The following is a 24208-nucleotide window of genomic DNA, read 5'->3' on the forward strand; positions in this document are numbered from 1 at the left end:
TCCAGCATCAAAAGAAAATCCTCGCCTTCCCATTAATTTTCATTGCTGGCAGCCCTGAGCTGTTTGTGACAAGTCACTTTCATTACTATTGCTGGCTTGCTAACACACAAGATTGTGTGTAAAGACAAAATATAAACAGGTTTCCCAACTTTCCTTTTGCCCTTTTTAAAATAAATCCTCTATAGTTTAAACTTAACACACTTTTACACTAGTGTATGAAGCATGAGGCATTAAAGAACTGTGTGTTTTCTTTTTTTTTTTTAGGTATAGAGACTACATTTGCATTTAGTTTCTTGAATGTATTGGATAGGGACACTAGGTAGATTATAAAAATAAATTGGTTAGTCTCTAAGGTGCCACAAGTACTCCTTTTCTTTTTGCGGATACAGACTAACACAGCTGCTGCTCTGAAACCTAGGTAGATTATTAATGTTTCCTCCATGGAAGATCAGGAGGAGTGGTAATTGACGAAAACTGCAACCTTTTCTGACAGAGGCAGTATGGATAAATGTGTATCAGCTAATATTTGCTTTTTGAATTGTAATGATATATTCTTTAAGGCTTTATGTATGTAAATTTCATCTTTGCTGTGAAAAGCTCTGATCTTATGTAGCAGTTACTATCTTGCAGGATTTAGTTCAAAGTTGAGGGTGTCTTATCTTCTGCTATGCACTTCGCCTTCTCAGCAGGCTAGTTCTGCACCTCTGACAGCTGCTGTGTCTCTCCTTATCCACATTGAAAACCTCTTTCCTGCTGCTTGAGCTTGAATCTCATCTGACCTCACTAGGTTTGTGTACAAACAGCAAGATACATGTTTTCTCTTCTCCCCATGCTCCCAGTCAGGGCAGCAATTGTGGAATGTGTTCTGCTAAGAAGTATGGGAGGGGTATGGCAGGAATAGTGCAAAAGCAGATAAGACACGGCCTACTTTCCTCTGAGCCTTGTAAAATGGCAGCTGCAATGCATTTAGGTAAGTTTAAGCTTTTTTTATTTTAACTTCAGTATTACTTAAAGAGACAATACTGTGTTTTATACAAATGGAGATGGATTTGTAATTAAAAACACTAGACACAGCACGTAAGCAGACATTCTCTTTTGTTCTGGTGTTTTAAGTTGCATAGTCTGTAGCTCACGAAAGCTTATGCTCAAATAAATTGGTTAGTCTCTAAGGTGCCACAAGTACTCCTTTTCTTTTTGCGAATACAGACTAACACGGCTGTTACTCTGAAAATAGTCTTCCCTGAAGTTCAGTAACACCAAATCAATTACTAATTAATTTTGATGAGGATTTGGTTATTAAGCAATTTTATTCTATTGAAAGAGTGTTAATGTATCCAGTATTACTGTATTGGAAAGAAAACAAAACCTGAACTGTTCAAAGGTGAGATTAATTTTAATTCAATAACTCTTGATCAAAACCTACAAAATCATTGATCTAAATTTTCAAAAGTGACCAGTGATTCTGGTGCCTTGTTTGTTGTATGTCAACCTGAAGCATATTGAAAAAGGTCTGACTTTCAGAAAGTGCTGATCACTTACCTTCTGAAATTTGAACCTTTCCCAGATGTCTCAAATTGGGCATCCATATATGGAGGTAACCAATAACAGCAGTACTTTTTGAAATCAAACTACTACAGAAATGGAGCTAGAACATGCAAACATTGGTCACCAGCCAGTTTCTCTTTCTCTAATAGGAAAAAGAACAGGAGTACTTGTGGCACCTTAGAGACTAACAAATTTATTTGAGCATAAGCTTTTGTGGGCTAAAACCCACTTCATCAGATGCGTGCAGTGGAAAATACAGTAGGAAGATATGTATACACAGAGAACATGAAAAAATGGGTATTGAAAAAATAGGAAAGTAAGGTTGGGGATGGGACAAGGGAAGGGTGAATAGGGAGCATGGAAAGATAACTACTGTAACTTTTTCTCTAGGAAAGATGCCAGACATACATTTATAAACTGCTTTTATTAAAAATGGAAGGAAGTGGCAATTTGAGCAAGTGGTCTGATGATACTGGATGTCCAAGACTTTCATTTCCTTCATGTACAGCAAACTCTGTCCGTTCAAGTGATTAGCCTGTGCTGTGTTAGAACACAGATTATACAATTGTTGCTAATGGTTTCAACTTTGGTCTCTGACAAAAAAAAAATTACCATATTTTTATACCAAAACAATATCAAATATATGCAAAGATCACAGTAATTAGTGACAATAAGCAAACCAACTTATGTATGTTTAATGTGAAGTGATGAGCTCCAGTTCTCAATTTATACATGCAACCAAAAATGACAGATTCCATCTATTCAGGAATGCTAGCCTCAGACATTGTTTGCTGCACTCATGTTCTGCATCCAGAAAGACAGTGGGATTCATTTAAAAATAAGAAGGGGGAAGACCCATTTGTCAGCCAGAGTTAAAGTTCCTTTGACGGCAACAGAGACAGAAGAGGATTTTCATTTGTAACTGCTTCAAAATTCTCTGCATGAAATAATGAGAACCCTGGGGCCTGCCCTTTAAATCTTGGAATATGTTATTTCTATAGAAATAGCTTACAACAGTATCAAAAAGGATACTTAGTGGAGAATTGGTACATTTCAGTTAACGTGACCAAGTGTATTGAAAATAGCAAATCTTTAATTTCTTTACATTTTTGATAACTGTCTATTTTCTGTATCTGCTGTTGTGTCTCAATCTTCCAGATGCTATAGAAATTCATATAATTTTTATATGTAAACTTCCCTTATTTTAAGCTTATTCTTGTTTCAGTAAAAATGATGTGAAAAGGCCAACAACCAGTGCCTTCTATAAATAATTGAGCTGAGATAATGCAATAAAAATTTTCAGTTTAACCAGAACAAAACCAATATTTCTTTCTTTATCAAGGATCGTAGAGTATTCTGTAATAGTGATATCTTAATGAGAATAGATCACTTAAAGATAGTTCCCATGAAAGAAATTGGAAAGAAATTTTACTACTAAGGAAGCCTAAGGGGTTTCAATCAGTCTAGACCTACTGTAGGTGTAAAACTAACACTTCAAAGAGGAATCTATCCACTTGGTTATATAGACAAGGTAGATTGAAGGTGATTATTGCTCTGTTCACAAACAATTATAAGGTGCGGCATGGTGTGAGAGCCATCTGAAACTGGAGATAAGTTTCTAGATAAGATGGCAAACATGAAAGGGGGAACTGCTGGGAGGAAAATTTGTGCAGGAAAGGTGTAAGAGAGCAAGGCAGACCAACTAGTTGTTTTAAAACATGGCAGAGGATAGTGTTGGTTGTGATTGTGGAAATATTTGGGGCACTTGAGTTGAAGTCTTTTTGGTAGACCTCTTGCTCTTTCTTGTGGTCCTAAGCCGTGTTAGTCTGTATTCGCAAAAAGAAAAGGAGTACTAGTGGCACCTTAGAGACTAACCAATTTATTTGAGCATAAGCTTTCTCTAAGGTGCCACTAGTACTCCTTTTCTTTTTGAAAAATGAAGATGTTTTTGTTTTTTCCTCTTCCACCAGTATATCTGGGGAAGATTTATTGCAGTTGTTTGAAATGGACAATAAAATAGTCTGCTCCCTATACATCATGTGGTGGAAGGATTGATAGACTTGCATTTCTAGCCAAGCTAAACAAGACTTAAATGTTGCCCAGGAATAATTGGGAATCCTGGAAAAAGAAAAGGAGTTCTTGTGGCACCTTAGAGACTAACCAATTTATTTGAGCATGAGCTTTCGTGAGCTACAGCTCACTTCATCAGATTCATCAGAATCCTGGCTAGATCTTCCTCAAATGAAGCTTCCAGTGGAAGCCAGTGTCTCTTGAGATGGTCTTCTATGAAAATGCATGACTTTTTTTACATGTCCATATAGGTGTTGCCATGTGTTCTGTTTTTCGTAGCCAGAGCAGCCCTTGATTGACTTTCAGATTTAACCCCTGACTCTAGAGCTGACCTGTATCCAGAAACAAAGGAGTTTGTTTTACAGATGAATCTGAGGCTTCTGATTATAGTTTTCTGGACTCACTTCAGTCTGACAGTAAGTGCCAGGGACTTGTTAGTATCACCTTGGAAGGCCTTCTCATGTAGGCTTTGGATTACATACTTTTCCACAAAGGACCTTCAGTGTGTTAGAAGTAAACTTTTATCTTCCTCTCAACATGTGTTCTAGGCTAACTTGCTGCTTTTTCAGAGGTAATGTGGTTGTAGATTGAACATGGAGGTAATGGAATTAAATTAAACTAAATGGCTGCCATGAGCAGGTTCCATTTACAAGCATCCTTTTTAACTTTGCTGGATTTTAGGGCCAAACCTTCAGTGGGTAGCTGTTGACAGGCTCCCATCTAGTTTTGGCTCATTTACCCAGCTTCTCTCCCTCCTTTGTTTTTTTTTAAGAGGAATGTACCAGAAACTTAATCTAATTCAAGGATAGTTTTCTTGGAAATGCCATCCCAGCCTCAAAAGAAGCAGGCATTGTTGGCAAGAAATACATTCATAACTGGCTCTTTCCCTCTCCTTCCCATTTGAATTCCTCTGTTTACTGGTTGCATGGTGGCTACTTTCCCCACCAACCCCCCGTTACTCTTTATTTTCTTGTTTAGACTTTTCAGTGGGAGCATCTGCTGTGAATGATGGAATGACTGCAGGCTGGGATGGATGTCTAGTCTGGGAGTTTATAATCTGCTGATTCATAGATCAGCGTCCTATAAAGTGCAATAGTTGGGCTGCTCTGAGTTAAGGACGCAATATTTTTCGGAGATCTGTTAGGGAAAAATACATCTGTTTGACTCTGACTTTCTTATTCAGAAAAATTCCCACCTTTCATTTTTTTCCTTCATATTCATCCTTATGTTATACATGTCATTTTCTTGCTTAGTGAGTTGGGCACAGTAGCCTCCAGTCTCCTTTGAACTAAACCTAGCATCAAGCAACTATGTTTAATCAGGTTTCAGAGTAGCAGCCGTGTTAGTCTGTATTCGCAAAAAGAAAAGGAGCACTTGTGGCACCTTGGAGACTAACCAATTTATTTGAGCATTAGCTTTCGTGAGCTACAGCTCACTTCATCGGATGCCATGGCTGCTACTCTGAAATTAGTCTCAAGGTGCCACAAGTACTCCTTTTCTTTTTATGTTTAATCACTTAGTTCTAAAATTTCAATGGTCTAACCTGTTAAAGATATGTTCAGACTTCAAACACTATAAAAAAACCACACAAGACTATGGGGGAGGGAGGGCTGCAAACTTGTGTCGTTTTCCTTGGTACAGTAGGTGGACTACATATTGCCCCAGTCGTTAGCAGACAATGGGGTAGCAGCAGATTGGAGGTGGAAGATGTTTGAGAGCAATAATACTTCTTAGTCACTGTTCACATTTTCAGTGATTAAAATCTACATAGAAAAGTATATAATGCACAATCTAAAAAGCCTGTTTTCCTTTTCTGTCTCCGTTTTGTTAAAGCATTTCTTGGCACAGTGATAATTTTTGGCCTTACTGTTTAGGGCAGTGGTTCTCAACCTGTTTACCATTGGGCCGCATATGCAGCTTGCTGTGTTATATGGGCCTCATCCACACAATATATATACTATATCAGCTCTGTGCTGATTGGGCCACAGGTTGAGATCCACTGGTGTAGCGGTAATTAATGCCCATAATAGTTTCTGTGGATTGTACAAGTCTGAAGCAGGGGGGGAGAGAGAGAGATATGTATCAGGAATAACCTGGCATTTCAACACTCAATGATAACAGTCTGTCTCTAGATTAAAAGACAGTTCATGACAAGTAATAGAAGCTTGTGAAAGGTTAAGTTAAAAGGTCTTAAACCTGCATTTTACTGCTTCATTAAATGGAAATAAATAACTTATCCTATCCAAAAACAAGTGTTTTGCAAATTACCCTAGAACTTTTTTTTTTGGCCATGAGGATTCATCATAGTTTTTCTTTCCTCAACAGATTGGTTTTACAGTAAGAGAGTTTAATAGAACTCCACAACTTCTCGGGCACGTCTGACTTAAAGCTTTGTGCACGTGCTTCCATAATCTGTGTGCACAGATGGTCACTTTTTAAATCTCACTATTGCAATAATTGGTTGAAGGGGCAGGGGGAGAGGAAGAGAGGAGGTCATGAAGAAATTGCTTGATAAAACTTGATTATCTACAAAAACTTTTAAAACAAGTAATGGAAGCTTAAGAAGAAGATTGACAACTAATTTCATTACTTGGAAATTTGTTTTTGTCTTACCTCTGCCTTAGTTTAGTTAATAATGTGAAAGTTTTTTGATGATGATGAAAATATACAGTGGAAATATTTTAAAAGCCTTTTTGTATTCCTGACGCTTACATTTTTTTTTTTTAGGTATTTTAGTGCTTGTTGCTGTCTAATTTTTGCTATACTCTCCATAAAGGGAGGGAATCTCTGAGGTACTGAGCACCTCCTACAAGGCAATAAATTGAGGTCACTCGGCACCTTGCAAAATTTCCCCCAAAGCAACAGAAAAATATACAATATAATAACAGGTTTCAGAGTAGCAGCCGTGTTAGTCTGTATTCGCAAAAAGAAAAGGAGTACTTGTGGCACCTTAGAGACTAACAAATTTATTTGAGCATCCGATGAAGTGAGCTGTAGCTCACGAAAGCTTATGCTCAAATATATTTTAGTCTCTAAGGTGCCGCAAGTACTCCTATTCTTTTTGCGAATATAATAACACTGCACTGCAGTCATATTGCACCTACTCACTGAGGATCTTGAAATGCTTTACAGAGATGAATCAATAAAAATTGATGTCAGTATTTCCATTTTACAAATGAGGAGACAGCCACAGAGCAGCTATGATGAGAACTTTCAGAAATGACCACTAGTACCCAATTTGAGATACCTTGAAATCTAATTTTCAGAAGTGCTAACAACCCCCTCCCTCTCATCTGTAGTCAACAAGGGCTGTGAGTGCTTAGCACCTCTGAATATCTGGCGTGTCTGTGTGGCCAACCATAATTACAGGCTAAAATCTGAGATACTAAAAACTAGGCCCCATTTCAGAAAATGTGGCTGTAAGTGACTTGCTCTCCATAAGTTCCAAATTTGAGAATCTAACTCAGGAGTCCTGACTCTGATGTGCCTCTGCCAACAACCCTACTGGCAATTACTCAAGGAGTATCATCTAGTTTAGAAAAGTGGAAGAGTATTGGCTATTCTTTCGGAAGAAGGGGCTTTCAGTGCATTTGTTTCTATCTTTTGATGATTGTTTTATGAGGCTGATTATTAATTGACTAAAACAAGCTCTGTATTGTTACTAGAGTTAGCAGTATAGCCTATGAGAGGTAAAACCAGGAAGTGTTTTTGTTTTTGTTTTTTTGAGCCTTAGTTTCATATGTTAGCTATGTTACCTCTGCAAAGTAAAGTTCAGTATTGATAAAGAGAATGGCATTTAGAAGAATCCACATCATGTAAGGCGGGAGGTGTTCAGCATTTAGCTAGTATTCCTATGCATTGTGTTTTGGACTTTCCAAATTGGATTGGATGTTTTGATTGAAAAGAGTGTCAGCACTATGTAAATGAGCAAGGGAAGTGAAAGTGCATCTCATGCAGATAATTTCTATGTAGATAATTTGCCATAAAATTTATATTGCAGTCCTTAAAACCTTCAAAGATTTATTCTGTCTAGGGAAAGGTGATTTATATGATATTAAAACACTTTTTATGTTCCAGTCCTTTAGATTTAATGTTTATTGCCTATAAAAATGAAATCTTCCTGTGGATATTTAAAAGTTTTGGTACTGTGTGAAATATATTCAGCTTAGAATCTGAAATGCTTTGGAGATACAGTAAATAAGTGGTGGAGTATTACCTCAGGTTCACTAACCTAGATGGTTCAGACTTATTCTACATAATGGACTCAACACTAGATATTGCTGTGCTTTTCTCCGAGGCATGGTGAGTGGGAGTACATGCTGGTGAATCTGAGTGGAATTTTGTCACTTCATTTTGGCTGACCATGGTGAGGATACCTCGTGATGGTTTCTTAAACAGAATTGGGCCCATTATGCATAGGCACAGTACAAATACAGAAGCAGATTTGGTCCTTGCCCAAAGGAATTTTCAGCTAAGGGTCAGATTTTATTCTGATCTACACTTCAACATAGAGAGGTAAGGAGGAGGGAAGCCTTTCCCAGCATGTGCCTTCATAGCCTTCCCACCTTGTGGCCAGTTGCTTATGGAGAGGGGAAGCAGGTATTAAGTGCCTATTACACTCCCCTTGAGCAGGCAGGTGAGGAGTGGGTTGAGCTGTGGCTCTACCTCTTGTGCACTGACCAGTGCACTTAAGCTGGTTCCGGGGGGGATGTGAGGCTAGTAATCCCAATATTAATTTGCTATTGATTGAACCCTCCCACTCCTCTTCCTGGGCAAGGGGGAAGCAGGGAAGGAATTGTGCTTCTCTGAAGCATAACTTGTAACACTGGAAAGCTCCTAGGGTAGAATCACCCTTACACAGAGCAAACAGTATAAACACAATCAGGCCTAAAAACCTTGACAACCTACAAAGTGCGGGAGGAGACAGAGAAACCAAATCAAAGATGTCAACGTTTATATATGAGTTTTGTAAGTTAACAGCAGTGGTGCCATTACAAAGTAAACAGATCCCATAATGGAGAGCATTGGATCTTTTTTCCACAGTATTTTATATATTTAAAGTATATGCTGCAATAGAACTTCTATGCAGTGACACGCACTGCGCAGTAGACAGCAAGTTGACAGAAGTTGGGAGAAGTTTGGCAAGTTCTTTTTATATTTCATCCAAACTCTGCAGAATTCTGAACGCTCTTTAAATCTTGTACTTTTTAAATTTAAGATTCATTCATATTTAACCAAGTCTTTAGTAATTTGAAATATCGTTGAAAATACTGCAGTTCTGAGGGTTTATAAATAATGCTAAGCTTGCTGCTGTACCTCAAATAACTTTTAATGCAATAATTCATCTTTTTAAATTATTTTGTTCTAGAGTGAATTTAATTCAGAGGCGTGAAGTTTTGGAATAGCCTTCCAAGGGAAGCAATGGGGGCAAAAGACCTATCTGGCTTTAAGATTAAATGCGATAAGTTTATGGAGGAGGTTGTATGATGGGATAACATGATTTTGGCAATTAATTGATCCTTAAATGTTCATGGTAAATAGGCCCAATGGCCTGTGATGGGATGTTAGATGGGGTGGGATCTGAATTACTACAGAGAATTCTTTCCTGGGTATCTGGCTGGTGAATCTTGCCCATATGCTCAGGGTTTAGCTGATCGCCATATTTGGGGTCGGGAAGGAATTTTCTTCCAGGGCAGATTGGAAGAGGCCCTGGAGGTTTTTTGCCTTCCGCTGTAGTATGGGGCATGGGTCACTTGCTGGAGGATTCTCTGCTCCTTGAAGTCTTTAAATCATGATTTGAGGACTTCAATAGCTCAGACGTAGGTGAGAAGTTTTTCGCAGGAGTGGGTGGGTGAGATTCTGTGGCCTGCGTTGTGCAGGAGGACAGACTAGATGACCATAGTGGTCCCTTCTGACCTTAATATTTATGAATTCTCCTGAGACGTGTTAGCTTGATTGCACTGAAGTCTGAAGTTCTCCCTTTAGTCACTGCACAAGTAGAGCAAGTCAGCAGCAGTACAAGCTTTCTCACATTGTCCTACTACTGGGCCTCAATCCTGATGTGGGAAAAGATGTTATTCAAACATTACATCATCAGGGAGCCAAGTGAACAGCGCAAGTTCAAGTATGAACTTTGGTGAAGATTCCCTGGGGTGTAAAAGGCTGGGTCCAGATTCCTAAGGCCTAGGAAGTGGCTGGATATTGCAGCAATAACATCTAAATGTTCAGTAGTAAAGCGCAGCACTTGCTGCGGTATGTTCTGCTTGGTCATTTATGTATCATTTAAACAATGGAGCCAACTGCTCATCCTTCAAGCTGGAGGGTAAGGCATGATCTAGTATGTGTCAAAAATAACAAGGATGGAGACCACTGTTCTTATTCTGGTCTAGATAGTGTGGAATGAAAGCTATACTTGGGTAGCGGGTGGACCAAGGGAGAGCTCATTCTGTATAAACTGGAAGGAGCAGGGAGAAGGAGGAAAGAGGCCTGAACATAAAAAATAGTAGGACAGATTCTGTTTTCACTCTCATGCAGATTCATTGCAGAGTGGCATGAGTATCACTTAACAGAATTAGAACTAGTTTTTAAAAATATTAGGTTTCAGCTGAATGTTCTATTTGATTCCTGTCTTTGAAAAGTTCACACCATTTCTGTGGACACACTGTGTAGCTACAGAGCTTTCTGCACAGCTTTCTTTACAGTGTAGCTGCACATTTGAAAGACTGTCTTCACACTCAAAAGAACTAAACTCATATACTTTTTTTATATTGAATGTTGGATTCTCTGAACAGCAGCAAAGATTACAAAGAGCCTAAAATATTTTAAAAGTAACTTTGGCACCTTTAGTTTTGCTTAGATACCTTTACATAAGAGGAGTCATGTTTATATAAATTGCTATGATCGTAGAGAGTCAAAAATCACATGAGAGTTCCACTCACTGCAGAAAGCTGTGGTGTGCAGGATGCCATAAAACTCAAGTCATGCCAGCAGCATCTCATCCTTAAAAATCCCTAGGTGTTCTTCAGATAGGATGTTTTTCCTTTATATTCAAGGAGGATCCTAAAGTAAGGTGGGTGGAAGAAAAAACTCCTAAATCAAGATATTTAGTAACTCTGCATGCATATTTGTGTGTGGACTAAGAGTTTTCTCATTGATTTAATTTACAGCTGATTCCATTTTAAACTTATGGGCATTCTGGTCTAACTTTTATACCACTAGGCTTCAGACTTTATGGAGCTCCGTTCTGATTGCTCTCCACAAGGGCACACTTGTTCCTAGCATCCAAAGGCCTTCTGCCTGTCCACAACTTCCAACTGAATAATGGACATTTTAAAATAGACTCTCATCTATTGTTTTTTGTTTTTTAGGGGGGGGGGAGGTCTCCAGACCTGGGATAGGAGAGGAGGATGTGCGCTCAAGGACAGGGAGTCTCATAGGACAGATGGTAAGGAGTAATCTAGTCATTAATAGTCAATGTGAGGCCTCAGAAAGTGCATAAGGGGGAGAGAAGATGATATTGGTTTCAGAGTGATCAACTGAAAATTGCACTGTTCACATGGGTCAAACCTTTGGATGCTGCTTTTGGCTGAAGAGTTTTGGGTAAGTTCCCCTTACTCTGTGTTTTTTCTGACATGCCTTCTCTCAAGGTTCAATCATCCTCTTTATTGCAAGAAGAGGTTGAAATGTTGAATGCCCTTGAGGTTGGCTTTAGCTTTTTTATTTTCCTTTTTAATATCTATGGAATATCTCAATTAGGAAAAAAGAGGATCCCAAAAAGCATATGGGAAAATGTTTCCTTCTTTGCTTTTTATTTTTCCTTTGTGATTGGTTTAATCATGTACTCTTAAACTATCAATCCTGAAATGCTGGCTCTAAGTCATGGAAATGAAATTTCCACAAAAGAAATGTATCTGTATTCAAAATGGGATGGATGGTATTGTGTGAATTTGGTACCCATTACATACAATCCAGGAAAATTACATCTTTCCCTTCACCTAGGTCAGTGGCTCTAAACCTTTCCAAACTTTCAGGAGTCTGATTTATCTTGTGTTCCCCCAAGTTTCACCTCACTTAAAAACTACTTGCTTACAAAATCAGACATAAAAATACAAGTGTCAGAGCACGCTATTACTGAAAATTGCTTACTTTCTCATTTTTACCATATAATTATAAAATCAAATAGGAATATAAATATTGTAATTACATTTCAGTGTATGGTGTATATAGAGCAGTATAAACAAGTCATTGTCTGTATGAAATTTTAGTTTGTACTGACTTCGCTAGCCTGTTGTAAAACTAAGCAAATATCTAGATGAGTTGATGTACCCCGAGGGGTACATGTGCCCCTGATTGAGAACCAGTGACCTAGGTCACCCAGCAGAAAACCCATAAAAGTGGTGCTGTTTGTCTCCAAAGAGATTTCAATCCAACTTCCTTGTTTGGAAATCACTGTTTGGCACAGTGCCTTTCAAGGAATGAAAAACAAAAAGGATCTTTAATAGAGGGGCAACTTGCTCTCCCGACTATCACCACTAAAGCAAAAATCACTGTACTGTAGGTGACCCCATCTTTTCATGTACTCTCTCTCTATCTTCCTACTGTATTTTCCACTCCAGGCGTCTGATGAAGTGGATTTTAGCCCATGAAAGCTTATGCCCAAATAAATTTGTTAGATGCCACAAGGACTCCTCGTTTTTGCTGATACAGACTAACACGGCTACCACTAAAAACCTGCATCTGATAGAATATCTTTTGCTATGTGTGAGGGGGAAGGGATGAAGTAATTTGTTCCATCCGCTTGTGAAACTGAACTAATTAGCAGACAATCTGCATTGATTGAGACAGCTGCATTCTTTACTGAAAGATTGTAAACATACTGTCTTTGCAGAATTGTTTTTAATGCTGTAAGTGCAAGATACTGAAATATAATGTCTTTGGTGGCCAAAATTTTGGACTTTTCAGTGACTATTATAGTAGGGTTGACAGTGTCACTGTAGTTAAATCTGTTGTTTTGATTACAAATCTCCTTTTAGTGTGGTTTATATAGTTCCACTGCTATTCATTGCAGTAAAAGTTGACATTCTTGAATTAAGATGTTTGAAGAGTTGAAAGTTGTTGTTTAGCCATATTTTTACTATGGAGCAGAACTGGGCTTTCTACAGCTGTTACATCTAATTCAGTGCTGCTCCCAGAGTGGACAGGGTGTAGAGTGAGAGAAATTCTAAAGTATGTTTTTATTTTAATGTTAAAAATGCTGTACAGTAATGAATACACTAATATGCCAAGTTGTCCTGAATTTTAAGAGAACTTTGGGCATTGCCTTCATCAGAATTTCTTATTATGTAATCAATATTATTGCTAATGTACATTAACAAGTGTTTAGTGAATTGCATGCTAAACTGTCAATCTATATTAAGAACCCTAAACAGAATATGCAAACTCTGGCTCTGTATTAGCTTTCAAAGCTCCATAATATTTGCTGCCTATTATTCTTAATATACTCTAATGATATGCACATTGTGACCATAGGGCTTGTCTCTGTGTGAATGCACATGTACTAAACTTTTTTCTGTTTCATGTCACACAAAATGAGCTAAACAAAATATCCACATTGTTTTTGGGAACACTTAATTAGAAACTGCACTCTGTATTCCAACAGATGTATTTCAGTTTTAGGTCAATATAAACTGGTGCTTAGAGGACTGCAAAAATCTCCCAAAGGTTTCAAAATCTGACAATTTGTCTAAAATTCATAACACCCAGTATTGGTAGGCATATATTGTTAATGTTCCAAAGGAATATATTGTCATATAACTTGTTCATTCTTACGGGTTTGGATATGAACACGAATAGGTCTAAGAGAGGCTTTTTGTTTTAAGAGAGACTTTAAGTAGGCTAAAACCTGAATAAGGAAAATGCTTGCTTGTTTATATCATAGTTATTTCTATAGTTATTTTAATTTCTAAATAATTTAACATACAAACAATGTTACAAAAATAAATACAAACTGGATTGATATCAACAATCATCCCCCTTTTCCAAGCCTGGGAAAATGTCTGTCTAAGCCTTGCAGCATGCCCCCAAAGTCAACAAACTCTGGCTCTATCAGTCCAAAGGAGGAAGCAAATTTCAGAGTCAAGGACCCTCTCTGAAAACACCCTGCCAAAAAACCCCTCCAGCTTAAACTATTTATATGAAGAGCGATTATAATTTGCCAGTAATTTTCTTCTGCTCTCACTGTTGTTGTAGATATTTGTGTTTGTGAATACAAGCTCACTATCCAGTTTACTCTGCAGAGTCCTGCAATGAACTCATCACCCTGCATTTGACATCAGCCTGTTATATCGGGTATATCAGGAATCCAGCCATATGACTTGACTTCAGGAAAAGAGATGACTAACCAGTATTTAAACACATCTTTTAGTAACTTGTAAAAGTGGCAAGGGAAATCTGTTAAAATTATTAGAGGGTAACTTGATCGAATTTTAAAGTAAGATATATTTGCAAATTTCCCCGAATGTGCAAGTCCATCTTTAATGTTTTTAAACTAACAAAAACAAGGAAATTCCAAGTTAAAACTCCAGCTCCATCCTTCCAAACCATATGTGCTGTGATATATATAAGAAGACCACACACTGTGATCTACTATGATGTTTCTACAATACTTCGGCATAGTAGGGGGAAATGAAAGATAATGTGACATGTCAGATCAAATTCAGAATTCCCTAGTCTTTTTTTCTTCTCCCAGAGGAGTTACTTTATTGGAATGTAATTAGAGAAACATTTCTTTTAGGTTTCTTTTTCAGATACTTATTTGTATTATCTGTTGGGCACAGGATATTTTCAGGAAAGAAGTTTTTAATAGGTGCAGTTTTATTAGTCATAATCTCCTTTGGATGTCAGTGGACAGTGGTAATGGTTGTGATGACAACTTTAAGGCCAGATGGCTGTTCTCCTTCATGCACAGTCCCATGATAACTGTCTTCCAAAGAAGAAGTGAAGTTCTCTTCTTTATCCAAGGCAAGTTAATTGTGAAATTTGGGTGTTCCAGTTGGGAGTTTAATGTGCTATGGATTTGCATTAATGTTTTCGAAATTACATACATTAATGTCTGCAAATGAGCTTTTAATTTAAAGAAATGCATATGGATATTTTTTGGAAGTTCTGAACACTCGGAATTGTGATTGAAACAAGATTCTGTGTTTGTGTGTATTGACTTACTCATAGCAAAATGCATAGTGAGTTATAAATCCTGGTCTGTGTTGTAGTATGGGTTTTGCTCACAGCATGGTTATACCTCATTTATTAGTAAAGCTTAGGTTGGAGAAGAGGAGTAACTAAATACTTCTCTTAGCTAAGTTCTGTTACATCATTTAAAGGCTTGAACATTTTTTTTTTAATTTTAACCCATGCCTTGAAGGTTACGTTTTACTTTGAGCTGAGGCCCTATGAATTATTTAATGTAACCCACTGGTGCCCAGAATCCACATTTCCAGATATTAACAGCAAATAAAACACTATCAGAATTTAGTGAAGGAATATTATAAAATGTAAATAAAACTCTCACCTGAGAGCAGTGCTGCTATGCCACCTGGCTGAGAGCAAGTTCTAAATAATGACAGCATAGTATATTAACTCAGTTAAATTGATTGACTGTTCCAAAATATAAAAGCATAAAACCGTATTAAATTCTTATTCATTGAAATTTTCTTTCAGCTGAGCTGATTTGGATGCGTGTTATGCACTGATCAAAAATTCATAATCTGTAGTTGTCAAAAGAGGGCTTGTTTTTTTTTTTCAGTGCCTATTTCTGTGATCATTGCATGATGCTAGCAGTCATTAGCAATGCCCTGCCCATGTGACCGTGCTGCTTCCTGAGTGATGCCATCTTGTACTCACAGGAAGAAGGACAAAAGAGAAAGTGTCTCATGTGGAATCAAATATGCAATGATTATAGTCATTGTTCTGTTATATTCTATACTGACACAGTGACCCCTTAGAAGAGGAACAATTTAATTATTAGGATAGATGCTGTTATGATCATAATTAATTTAATCACAGGTATTTTTAGCAAAAAGTCATTGACAGGTCCTGGGCAATAAACAGAAATTCACGGCCCATGACCTGTCCATGACTTGTTGTATATACCCTTGATTAAATCTTAGCTGGGGGGTGGGGAGGGGCGCTGCTCTTGGGGAGCCGCTACTATGGGGTTGGAAGCTGGGGACCATCGAGGCCAGTGGCACCAACTCGCACTGTTGCTCCTGGGGCCACTGCTCAGACAGTCCCTGGGGCCAACCGCACAGGTCCATGCTTGGGTGGTCCCCGGGGCCAGCTGCTTGGGGCTGCCTAAACAGTGGCCGGTGCAAGCAAGAGCCAACTACACCAGCTGCTGCAGAGGTTGCAGAAAGTCATGGAATCCGTTACCTCCATGACAGACACAGAGCCCTAATTATAATATCTTGCTTTTCAAACTGGTCAACTATTGATCAGCTTAGTATGATCAGTATGTCAGGCAGATACTGTACAGCTTATTTTGTGCAACTTGGCTGAACAAAACCTTAGTTGACACCTAGCAGTTGGTTTTAGAATTACAGGGTTAGAAGGGACCTCAGGGGTCTGTTGATTCTCCTATTTTATTTATTTTTATTTGGCATGGTTCTGGGTATGACCGTAAACTGCATCTGACTGGAGGGCCTGGTGTGAATATACTGGGGCTACTCATGGCGGGATAGCTCCTATAAAATACCAGTGTTGCAACCTTCAGAATAAGGCAAGTATAGGCTTAAAACTCAAGCCCCCACTGCCTTGTGGGTATTCCTCATTTGAAGTAAGGCTAAGGAGCATCACCCTGGCAGAAATATGTCCTTACTGAGGTGTTAGGCAGTCTGCAGCAGTTCTCATCTGTTGCTCTCTGGCAGAAGATACAACCATACAACTGAGCATCTGGATTCGTTGGACTCTGTCTCAGTGGTATAAAGGGGGAATGGTAGGTCTAGGGCAGCCTTCGCCACGATCCAGTGGGTTGACGGTTGCCTATTATTTGGCAGAAAGAGATGTGATTTGATTTGCCATCAGTTACTATGAGAGTGACAACTTTTAAATTGACAGGTTTCAGAGTAACAGCCGTGTTAGTCTGTATTCGCAAAAAGAAAAGGAGTACTTGTGGCACCTTAGAGACTAACCAATTTATTTGAGCATGAGCTTTCGTGAGCTACAGCTCACTTCATCAGATGTATACCGTGGAAACTGCAGCAGACTTTATATATACACAGAGAATATGAAACAATACCTCCTCCCACCCCACTGTCCTGCTGGTAATAGCTTATCTAAAGTGATCATCAGGTGGGCCATTTCCAGCACAAATCCAGGTTTTCTCACCCCCCACCCCCCCACACAAATTCACTCTCCTGCTGGTGCTAGCCCATCCAAAGTGACAACTCTTTACATAATCAAGTCGGGCTATTTCCTGCATAAATCCAGTTTTTCTCACATCCCCCTCACCCCCATACACACACAAACTCACTCTCCTGCTGGTAATAGCTCATCTAAACTGACCACTCTCCAAGTTTAAATCCAAGTTAAACCAGAACATCTGGGGGGGGGGGGGGGGCGGTAGGAAAAAACAAGAGGAAACAGGCTACCTTGCATAATGACTTAGTCACTCCCAGTCTCTATTTAAGCCTAAATTAATAGTATCCAATTTGCAAATGAATTCCAATTCAGCAGTTTCTCGCTGGAGTCTGGATTTGAAGTTTTTTTGTTTTAAGATAGCGACCTTCATGTCTGTGATTGCGTGACCAGAGAGATTGAAGTGTTCTCCGACTGGTTTATGAATGTTATAATTCTTGACATCTGATTTGTGTCCATTTATTCTTTTACGTAGAGACTGTCCAGTTTGACCAATGTACATGGCAGAGGGGCATTGCTGGCACATGATGGCATATATCACATTGGTGGATGTGCAGGTGAACGAGCCTCTGATAGTGTGGCTGATGTTATTAGGCCCTGTGATGGTGTCCCCTGAATAGATATGTGGGCACAATTGGCAACGGGCTTTGTTGCAAGGATAAGTTCCTGGGTTAGTGGTTCTGTTGTGTGGTATGTGGTTGTTGGTGAGTATTTGCTTCAGGTTGCGGGGCTGTCTGTAGGCAAGGACTGGCCTGTCTCCCAAGACTTGTGAGAGTGTTGGGTCATCCTTTAGGATAGGTTGTAGATCCTTAATAATGCGTTGGAGGGGTTTTAGTTGGGGGCTGAAGGTGACCGCTAGTGGCGTTCTGTTATTTTCTTTGTTAGGCCTGTCCTGTAGTAGGTAACTTCTGGGAACTCTTCTGGCTCTATCAATCTGTTTCTTTACTTCTGCAGGTGGGTATTGTAGTTGTAAGAAAGCTTGACAGAGATCTTGTAGGTGTTTGTGTCTGTCTGAGGGGTTGGAGCAAATGCGGTTGTATCGCAGAGCTTGGCTGTAGACGATGGATCGTGTGGTGTGGTCAGGGTGAAAGCTGGAGGCATGCAGGTAGGAATAGCGGTCAGTAGGTTTCCGGTATAGGGTGGTGTTTATGTGGCCATTGTTTATTAGCACTGTAGTGTCCAGGAAGTGGATCTCTTGTGTGGACTGGACCAGGCTGAGGTTGGTGGTGGGATGGAAATTGTTGAAATCATGGTGGAATTCCTCAAGGGCTTCTTTTCTCCATGGGTCCAGATGATGAAGATGTCATCAATATAGCGCAAGTAGAGTAGGGGCTTTAGGGGACGAGAGCTGAGGAAGCGTTGTTCTAAATCAGCCATAAAAATGTCGGCATACTGTGGGGCCATGCGGGTACCCATAGCAGTGCCGCTGATCTGAAGGTATACATTGTCCCCAAATGTGAAATAGTTATGGGTAAGGACAAAGTCACAAAGTTCAGCAACCAGGTTAGCCGTGACATTATCGGGGATAGTGTTCTTGATGGCTTGTAGTCCATCTTTGTGTGGAATGTTGGTGTAGAGGGCTTCTACATCCATAGTAGCCAGGATGGTGTTATCAGGAAGATCACCGATGGATTGAAGTTTCCTCAGGAAGTCAGTGGTGTCTCGAAGGTAGCTGGGAGTGCTGGTAGCGTAGGGCCCGAGGAGGGAGTCTACATAGCCAGACAATCCTGCTGTCAGGGTGCCAATGCCTGAGATGATGGGGTGCCCAGGATTTCCAGGTTTATGGATCTTGGGTAGTAGATAGAATATCCCAGGTCGGGGTTCCAGGGGTGTGTGTGGGGTTTTTTCTTTCCAAGTGATTAACCACATCTAGTGTGTGATTACTTGGTTACACGCTATCATGTAGCAAGTTCTCAGGTAGAAGTAGTATGGATTAGTGAATTGAGTATGGGGCTAAGAATCAGGAATTTCCTTTGTTCTAATCCAAGTTTCTAGCTACTACTTGCTGTGCAGCCTTGAGCAAATCACTTAAACTGTCTGGGTGTCGGTTTGTTTGTTTTTGTTTGTTTGTTTTGTTTGTGTGTGTGTATATATATATATATAAAAAACAGGGGTAGGGAAACAAAGGTTTTAGCACTGTAGAACTGCTAAATATTTTGTTTATTTTGTAAGTGCTAAATAAAGTGGGAGTGAAATCTCATAGTTTTCAGGACCTTTAAGTTTCCTGTTGGGACTTTTCCCCCTTGATTTAAACCTCTGGTGTTAAGTTGGCTACATATTGCTGCTGCTGTGGAGGCTTTCAACATTCACTTTTTAGGGGAAAGAGGCAGTTATTTAATGTGTGGGAAATCAGTTGAGCCATAAGTCCTGACAGTCACAGGAGTTGTCATGGTTTAGGTTGGACTTGAAGAATTGATGTGATTTGTTACAGAAAATGAGAACCAAACTACCATTTCTTCATGGACATATGTTTCTGTTGAAATGAAGTGAAATAAAATGCAATGACAGAGACCTTAGTTGCTGTGCATATAAACGAAATGGGGTGGGGGTCAAGTGTGGCTGAGAGAGAATAGTGTGTGTTGGCTTCACTGCATGAATGGGCTCCAGTACAGACAAACTTCTTAAAAAGAAATTTAAAAATAAAATTCTTTGAAGAAATGCTGGCAGAAAAGCAGAGGCATAGATGCAATGAGCACTTAATTCAACCAGTATTTTAGCAAAATGTTCCAAGTGATTCCTAGATTGCTAAATAGTTAAAGGAAACTAATTCATTTATGCTGGGACAACAATGAGGTGAACAAGACCCTGGTGGCTTGTGGCCTCTGTAGCCGTGTGGCATTAGATCTGTTATGAGTGGAGTTGTGGTGACAATTGGATGTGAGTAGAGACTGACAAGGAGAAGGAGTTCTGAGAGGTATAATCTAGGCATGATGAAAACTCAGTGGTTCCAAGGATTTGAGGAAATGCAGGATAAAATGGGAGAATGCTAGAGGCTGTCCTAGACATGCATGGCAAAGGATTGTGAGCACTGCTGTTGGTGACTTCATGGAGATAGTAGATGAAAGGCTATGGGGAAGCAGTAGAGACTGTATTGTTGCTATGTCTGATTGTGTATTCCTAACACACAAACCTTGAACTCAGCTTCTCTGCTGAATCTTAATTCACACCTGAACCATTGGATCAGAGGACTATGCAAAGCAAAATAACAGTACACCTCTACCCTGATATAAAGCGGTCCTCGGGAGCCAAAAAATCTTACTGCGTAATAGGTGAAACTGCGTTACATCAAACTTGCTTTGGCCTTGAACATTTCTGTTATTAATAGTCACTTCCCGCCCCCTGACTGACCCCTCAGAACCTCTGACCCATCCAACCCCCATCCCCTGACCGCCCTTCCCCCAGAACCTCCGAACTATCCAACCCCCCCGTCCCCAGACTGCCTCCCAAGACCCTCTGTCCCTTATCCAACCCCTCGGGCCCGGCCCGGCACCCTTAACATGCCACTCAGAGCAGCATGTCGGAGCCAGACGCGCTGATCTGCTGGAGTGCGCAGCACACCTCCTCCTCCCCCCGCCACTCGAGCGCTGCTTTACCATGTTATATCTGAATTTGTGTTATATTGGGGTAGAGGTGTATGTGGAAGTAGTTACTTACAAGTTAGCTTCTACCGCTTTTGCAACAGATTGCAGTAAAAGGTGGGGTTGGGGGGCGGTGGGGATGGACAAAAGTGAATTCTTGTTAATAACTCTGGAAATGAATCCTGCCTTGCTTATGTTGAATACTTTTTTGAAATTTTACTACCAGTGCAGCTCCACTGCCAGCTGCCAACGGTGACCGTGCTAGCGTAGACCCTCACTAGCATTTTACAGCTATGTCAGATTAAGAACTGGTCATGTGAACTGTCCTAGTTTTACTAAACAAGAAAAGAAGCTTGTAAGTCAAACCTATTGAGTCCTCTGGCTCCCTTATCCTTACCGACACAAGAACAGCCTCTGAGAGTTTGGGACCCAAGGTGCCGATCCAAAAGCAGGAACAGTTGGAACTATAGGGACTATCACAGTGCTCTTTCCCCAAGTACTAATGGACCCATTGCTGTCTCCTCTGCATCTCTATCAGTATTTTGCTGCTGCTGTCACTGGCTCCTTTGGAAGAGCTGCTGGATTTGTGCTCCTGTTTCTAGATCTGTTGATGAGTTGCCTCTCTGTTTGTGGCACTGGCTTCTTTGAGCTGGTGTCAACGTGGGAGTCAGATGCCAAAACGGCTTTTTTTTTTTAAAGGGTGAGTACTACGTCTCATTGATGTAAAATTGAGCTACATTGTTGCTCTTTTGTGTGTATTCTCCCTTTGCTTTATGCTTTGGGTACTGCGTAAATTCTTTTCTTACCATCCAAAAGCAGTGTATGAAGTACAATACTTGTTGCAGTTAAAGTTTAAATTCCCTGTTTGGTGTCAGCAAATAATAGGCCCATCCAAGATCTATGAGATCTCAATACGTTTGTGAAGAAACTCAAATTCCATATGGTTTTCTTTGGCCTCCATCATCCCCTCACTGGATCCAGGAGACTGGTATGCCACCCTTGAATTGAAGGACACCTACTTTCACATAGCGATAACTCTGTCCCACAGAAAATACCTCAGGTTTGTGATGAACAACGCCCACTATGAGTTCACAGTTCGGCCTGTCAGCGGCACCTCGAGTATTCACTAAGTGTGTGGCAGTTGTGGCTGCGTTCCTGCACAGGTGACTGGTACAGGTGTTCCTGTACCTTGATGACTGGCTGATCCAGGGTCGATCCAGGGCTCAAGTAGAGATGCAAGTCGCCTTCATAAGAGTGTCTTTCGTTGAACTGGGCCTGCTATTGAACGAGGGGAAATCAAAGCTGTCCCTGGTGCAGAGGATGGAATTTGTAGGGACGGCACTGGACTCGACACGGGCCAGGACATTCCTTCCCGAAGTGAGATTTTGAGCCCTTGACAGTGTCACTCGAGGTCTTAGGCGGTTCCCCACGACCACAGCATGGAACTGCCTGAAACTTCTAGGACACATGGCTGCTTGAACACATGTAGTACAGCATGCCATACTCAGACTTCAACCTTTTCAGTCATGACTAGTGTCAGTGTATCGGCCAGCCCGGGACAGTTTGGACAGGATTGTATCTCTGCCTCACCTGGTACTCAACTCCATCCTGTGGTGGCTCGACCCGCAGGTAGTATGTGGTGGGGTCCCCTTCACCACCCATCAGCCATCCCTCTCGCTAGTGACAGATGCGTCAGACTTGGGCTGGGGAGGCACATTTGGGTTACCTCAGAACACATGGCCTCTGGTCTCAGGCGGCTCTTGCTCTGCACATCAATATCCGAGAGCTGAGAGCGGCACGCCTGGCATGTCAGATTTTCTGAGCCCACCTAACAGGGAGATGTGCATCAGTCATGACACACAACACCACGGCGATGTTTTATATCAACAAACAGGGGTGCACACTCCTCTCCCCTGTGCCAGGAAGCCCTCATGCTGTGGGACTTCTGTGTAGAGCACTCGATACACCTGCAAGCATCGTACCTTCCTGGAGTACAGAATGAGTTGGCGGATTATCTCAGCAGGTCGTTCCATGGCCACCAGTGGTCCCTTCGTCTGGACGTCATGAACTCAATCTTCCATCAGTGGGGCTTTCTCCAGATGGACCTGTTTGCCACATGACACCACAGGAAGTGTCAGCAGTTTTGCTCCTTCCTGAATCACAGCCCAGGCTCCATTGTGAACACTTTCCTCCTCCCATGGGGAGGCCATCTCCTCTACACGTTCCTGCCCATCCCTCTCATTTACAAGGTGCTCCTCAAGATACGGAGGGAAGAAGCTACAGTGATATTGATAGCTCCAGCTTGGCCCTGCCAGCACTGGAACACGTCTTTCCTGGAAATGTCCGTGGAAGCTCCAGTCACCTTGCTGTTCTTCCCGGTCTTACTAACTCAGGATCACAGCTGTCTCTAACATCCAAACCTTTAGTCACTCCACTTCACAGCGTGGAAGCTCCATGGCTGAACCCAGTGGAGCTTTCTTGCTCTGATCAAGTAAGACTAGTTCTCCTTGGCAGCAGGAAACCTTCCACGAGAGCTACCTGCCTTGCCAAGTGGAAGAGATTTTCAATCTGGTCAGCACAGCACCTTCCATCCCCGATGCTTGCCTCAGTGCCACTTCTACTGGACTATCTTCTCCACCTCAAGCATCAGGGACTGTCTGTGTCATCCGTAAGGGTTCACTTGGCTGCCATCTCTGCCTTCCACTGAGGCGCAGAGGAACGCTCAGTCTTTGCCAACCCGTTGGTCAGCCATGTCCTTAAAGGTCTCGACAGGCTATACCCACAGGTCTGACAGCCTGTCCCGGCTTCGGACCTCAGTTTGGTCCTATCCAGACTCATGGGGCCACCATTTGAGCCTTTGGCAACGTGCTCCCTGCTCTCTCTCTCATATAAGATGGTGTTTCTGGTAGCGATAACCTCAGCTAGGAGGGTGTCTGAGCTCAGGGCACTAACATCTTCCTCCCTGTATTCTACCCTAAGTCGTACTCGAGCAGCAGGGAGCGGAGGCTTCACTCATGGGATGTCTGCAGAGCGCTAGCCTTGTACATTGAGAGAACGAAGCCGTTCTGAAAGTCTGTACAGTTATTCGTGGCAGTGATGGATTGAATGAAAGGTCTTCCTTTCTCCTCTTAATGGATTTTGACGTGGTCACGTCCTGCATCCGTGAATCTGGCAGGGGTGCCTGCTCCTTTGATCACTGCGCACTCAGTCAGGGTTCAGGCCTCAACAGCATTCCTGGCCCAGGTTCCCACCCAGGAAATCGGCAGAGCAGCGACCTGGACCTCCGTACACACTTTTACTACGGAATCACCCAGCAGGCCAGAGATGTTGCGGCCTTTGGAAGACCAGTGCTCCAATTAGTGGATGACTCCAACCCCACCTCCTGAACTTGGGCTTTGGGTCACCTGATTGGAATTGACATGAACAAATGCTCGAAGAAAAAACGATTACTCACCTTCTCTTAACTGTTGTTCTTTGAGATGTGTTGTTCATGTCCATTCCAATGCCCACCCTCCTGCCCCTCTGTCAACTGGAACTGAGGGCAGGTCGGGTTGGGTCAGCAGGGCCCTATATAGGGTGCCATGAAGGAGCGACGCCAGGGGGCG

General features: G+C 41.2%; 1 protein-coding gene across 6 annotated transcripts in view; it reads left to right on the forward strand.

Annotated features, from left to right (window-relative positions):
• CUX1 (cut like homeobox 1) overlaps positions 1-24208 on the forward strand; it is a 398832-nt gene that overhangs the window by 49287 nt on the left and 325337 nt on the right. The window lies entirely within an intron of this gene.

Source organism: Caretta caretta, chromosome 17 (genome assembly GCF_965140235.1).
Source record: "Caretta caretta isolate rCarCar2 chromosome 17, rCarCar1.hap1, whole genome shotgun sequence".
In the NCBI taxonomy this organism is placed as follows: domain Eukaryota; kingdom Metazoa; phylum Chordata; order Testudines; family Cheloniidae; genus Caretta; species Caretta caretta.